At 35.5% G+C, this 5094-nt stretch overlaps 1 pseudogene across 1 annotated transcript; it reads left to right on the forward strand.

The window, feature by feature from the left end:
* Positions 1–248: 248 nt before the first annotated feature.
* On the forward strand, positions 249–4882 carry LOC143536429 (endoglucanase 6-like; annotated as a pseudogene). The gene is made up of 9 exons (XR_013135886.1): positions 249–518; positions 597–809; positions 934–1134; positions 2597–2686; positions 2782–2946; positions 3036–3320; positions 3394–3745; positions 4118–4203; positions 4246–4882. The product of XR_013135886.1 is annotated as an endoglucanase 6-like (transcript).
* Positions 4883–5094: the final 212 nt, after the last annotated feature.

Below are 5094 nucleotides of genomic sequence, written 5' to 3' on the forward strand. Positions count from 1 at the left end.
TTTAATCATCAAAATCACCTTTTAATCATAACATAACTGTGAAATTAGTTAACTTTTCATGTAATTCCCAAAAAGACAAAAACATTATTATTGCTTAAATTGTTAAAAAGGTAATACTCGTGTTCATATAACACACCATCTTCCAATCTCCTCCATATATATATATATATATATATATATATACACTACTCCTATAACTCATCTTCTTCGCCAACTTTCCTCTCTTAATCCGATTATTAAATCGATAAACCAAATCCACATTGTCAATTCAACAAAAACCCGTTTCAAATTCACCTTCAGTTTCGATTACAATGCCGGAAATGATGAGAGTTGGTGAAACCACTCTGTTTCTACTTAGTACAATCGTGCCATTAGCGTTATCGCGCGGGCACGATTATGGTCTAGCACTTACCAAAAGCATTCTGTTTTTTGAGGCTCAAAGATCCGGGTACCTCCCCAGTAACCAACGGGTTAAATGGCGACGAAACTCAGGTTTAAATGATGGCAAAACTAATGGTGTAAGTTGTAGTAGCTATTGAAGTTGAATTGTTAATTAATTTGGGAGTGTTTTGATAGGTTTGGTTGTGATTTTGAAGGTGGATCTTGTTGGAGGGTATTATGATGCGGGTGATAATGTGAAGTTCGGGCTTCCGATGGCGTTTACGGTCACGATGATGTCTTGGAGCATTTTGGAATACGGGTCCCAGATGGCGGCGAGCGGGGAGCTTGGCCACACCATGGATGCGGTTAAGTGGGGTACTGATTACCTCATTAAAGCGCATCCTGAACCGCATGTGTTATATGGAGAAGTAATTGTTATTGTGTTTTGATACATTTGTTTATTTATTTATTGTCAGGCTAAATGTACTGAATAAAAAGGTACATTTAGCATGACGTTTTATTATTATATTTTATTGATGTGGGCTGATTTAGGTGGGAGATGGAACTACGGATCATTATTGTTGGCAACGGCCGGAGGAAATGACGACCTCGTGAAATGCATATAGAATTGACGAAAATAACCCTGGATCTGACCTCGCTGGAGAAACTGCAGCCGCGATGGCTGCCGCCTCCGTTGTATTCCGTAGGGCTAAACCTGCCTACTCAAGAGAGCTGCTAAAACATGCCCACCAGGTCAGTTGGCTGGTTACTATTGTCATCTTCATGTTTTTTCTGGTCCTCCTCAGACCCTACTATAGCTTTGCTATTGGTGGGATATACTGAGTGCGATGATGATGTTGTTTTTTCTGGCACATGTTGTTGGGGGTACAAGGTGTAAAGCATAAGTTGCAACTACTTGTTGCGTTTGTCTTTAATCATGTCAGAAAACCCAAGTCAAAGTTTTGTAACTCCTAGAACATGTTTTCGGTAAAAGTGTAAAACTAGGTAGTTGACCATTAATCTTGGTAAAAAGTAATATATTTTATAAAAATAGTTTTAACATATATCAATATAATTTGGTAACAAATCATTTTCATTCTCAAAGAAGAAGTAAATAATTCCTACCAAAGGAAAAATAGCTGTAACATAAACCAACTAACATTTTATGTTGTAATAAATACGGACATTTAAGGTTTTATCACTTTTATGAGTCCTAGTGTCAGGCTGGTAGTTGACGGTGTAAATTAGCAGTTGCCATGAGATGTCCTTGTATGTATGTACAAGTATATATACACATGGTACAAATCTTCTTATTGGCCTAACAATACGTTATAATGCTTCACATGGGATGTGTCCATATATGTATGTACAACTAATTGTAATCATTTCTTCAGCTTTGTAGTTTTCTTGCATACACATTTTCTTTTCTTTTCCCATACATAATTCTTAACTTTATTTGTCCCCTTTTAATATATTTTAATCCACTCACGGTTCACCATGTATTCCAAAAACAATATTCCAAAGTTTTGATATAAGAAAAACATTAAATGATCATTATTAAGTTACTTTAATTAAACATGGGTTAACTTTACATTAACATTTGAATTTTAAAACAACTAATATTGAAGTCAAAATAAGGCATAATTTAAAAACAATTTAAGCTGTTGATTTATGTAAACAGTCTTTGGCATAAATAATTTTTGAAATAATATTTATTTTAAAAATCATATCTTTAGGCTAATAATAATTTATACTTTCAATTTGATTGATCATTGATTGTGATCATAACTTTAACCATTGTTGGCAAACGTAATCCCAATCTAACAAAAAAAAATAGCTATGTCCGACTCTTGTTAGTTGTCTAATTTTTATCCTAATGATAATATAGGTTGCTTTAATTTGAAAGAACTTTAAACATACACAAATATTTTTTTTAACAACGTATGAAAGTTAACACTCTTATTAGGCACATTCTCAGTATAAATTATTCTTAGTTTAAATCAAAAGTAAAACCTTTTGAACTTACAAGTAATAATAAAATCATATGAGAGTGTAGTAGACTAGTAGTTGCCATCAATCACGGAGGATAAACACATATCATTAGTTGTCGGTGTGTTGTACCGTACTCACCATGAATGCATATTAACCCCACTACGTTAACACTTTTTTGTATTCCTAAATTACCCCTAACCATATCACTTATTTACTTCCACAGCTCTTTGAATTCGCCGACAAATACAGGGGCAAATACGACAGTAGCATCTCCGTCGCACAGAAATACTATAGATCCGTTAGTGGATACGCCGTACGTTGTTAAAACCTTAACTTACTTTATTTACATAAATACCCTTTCTTTAATTTTTTTATTTAACTCTTTTCTCTTTTTTTAAATATAAACAGGATGAGTTACTTTGGGCAGCTGCCTGGTTGTACAAGGCAACAAATGAAAAGTACTACTTAGATTACTTGGGCGAAAACGGTGACGCCCTTGGTGGGACCGGATGGGCCATGACCGAGTTCGGATGGGACGTTAAATATGCTGGGGTTCAGACCCTTGTCGCGATGGTAATATAGATAATGTTACGATTATAACTGACAGAAAAACTTAAGAATAAATGACAAATCAAATAATAATAAGTGCTTTTGTATTACAGTTTTTAATGGGAGGGAAAGCAGACAGTCACGCGCCAGTGTTTGGAAAGTACCAAGAGAAGGCAGAAATGTTCATGTGTTCGTGCATGGGGAAGGCTAATCACAATGTTCAAAAGACACCCGGAGGTTTAATATTCCGACAAAGTTGGAATAATTTACAATTTGTCACAAGTGCGTCTTTTATTCTTACCGCCTACTCCGACCACTTGACCGCTGCCCGAAAACACTTGCAATGTGCTTCGGGCAGTGTTGCTCCCTCAGAGCTTCTTGCATTTGCCAAGTCACAGGTATTTCAAAATATTGTTTTATAACTCGAAAAATATTGATGTAAGTTTTGTTAACATTTTTTTAAATATTAAGGTGGATTATATTCTTGGAAACAACCCAAGGGCAACAAGTTACATGGTTGGATACGGGAACCATTACCCACAACAAGTTCACCACCGTGGTTCGTCAATTGTGTCAATCAAGGTTGACCCGACTTTTGTTAGCTGCAGAGGTGGTTACGCTACATGGTTTAGCCGAAAAGCAAGTGACCCGAATCTATTAACCGGTGCCATTGTGGGTGGTCCGGATGCTTATGATAACTTTGCTGACCAAAGAGATAATTATGAGCAGACCGAGCCAGCTACTTATAACAATGCACCCCTTCTTGGAGTCTTGGCTAGGTTACATGTCGGCAGTCACGCTGCCCATGACCCGCTCCTTCCAGGTAATATTGGTCACCATGTTATTCATTTGAAATAGCGCGTGCATGAAACTGAAAAAACCGATCTGTAACTGAAAAAAACCAAGCCGAACCTGTAAAAACCGAAAACATTGACTTTTTTTATTAACTTTATGAATAGTGTAGCACAAAACTTTTAGGCTCAAATATATAATTATCTTTTAATCATTAATTAACAAAATAGCTTTAGTCCCTAAAGTTTCAGACCTAGATTCATTACTCTGGGTCATATTTTTTTCGGTCCAAATGGCAAAACCGAAAAAATAAAAACTTCAAATACTTAAATATTGGTTTAAATGTCATTTAGACCTTTTGGTTTTCACTGTTTGTAACAACTTTATGTTTCTGCAGTAGAAGTTCCTATTCATAAACCTATTGCAGTTCAACCAACTCCACACACGCAGGTAAAATATAACCCAAATCAACTCGTTACATTTAAATCGGTTAATTATTAAATTTCAAAAAATTTGTTATTTTGACACAAGGATATTAATTATTCTTTCTTTTTTTTTTGTTTTTTAGCTCCAATTGAAATTGATCAAAAGTTAACTAGTTCATGGGTATCAAATGGAAGAACATACTACAGATATTCAGCTATAGTTACCAACAAATCAAAGAGGACCATCAAGAACTTCAGTCTAACCATCTCCAAGCTCTACGGTCCACTCTGGGGTCTAACCAAGACCACAGGTGGCTCATACGGGTTCCCAGCATGGGTTAGATCATTGCCAGCTGACAAAAGCATAGAGTTTGTGTACATCCATAGTGCTTCATTCGCAGACGTCTTGGTTTCCGGCTACACGTTGGTTTAAGGTTCAAGACTAAGTTAAAAGCGACTGATAAACTTGTATGCTAAAAAACAAGCTACGATTCTCGGGTTTTCTGTCCGATATTATTTTTTTCTTTCTAGTTATGTAAAGAGAGTGCCATTATGCAGTTGAGTGAGTATACAATTATACTTCTCAATCTGGTAAAAAAAAACACAGATTAGAGTGTTTTTTTTCCTTTTGTTTTTGTTTTTTTTCTTTAACTTCAAAAGAGGTTTGAAGTTGTCTGTTTCTGCTGTAAATTGGGCTTTAATTTGCAATATTTATAGAGTTTGTGCAATGTGTTCTGTTTATTGTTTTAGTTTTCAAACTAGTCATTTATAGATTGTTTTAATTACAATGGATCATAAGGCTTGATAGTCTGTTTAGAACTCATACTATTAACTTGGTACCGGTAGGATCTTGATTCTCACACAAACACAAATAACTGCAGAAACGTAAAACACCAACACAAAAGGAGTTACGTGGTTCTTCCATGGTGAAGAAACACTAAGTGACCCCGGCAGA

Source organism: Bidens hawaiensis, unplaced genomic scaffold (assembly GCF_021521415.1).
Source record: "Bidens hawaiensis isolate Kalapana, Puna unplaced genomic scaffold, B.hawaiensis_p1.1 tig00010808_1, whole genome shotgun sequence".
NCBI lineage: Eukaryota > Viridiplantae > Streptophyta > Magnoliopsida > Asterales > Asteraceae > Bidens > Bidens hawaiensis.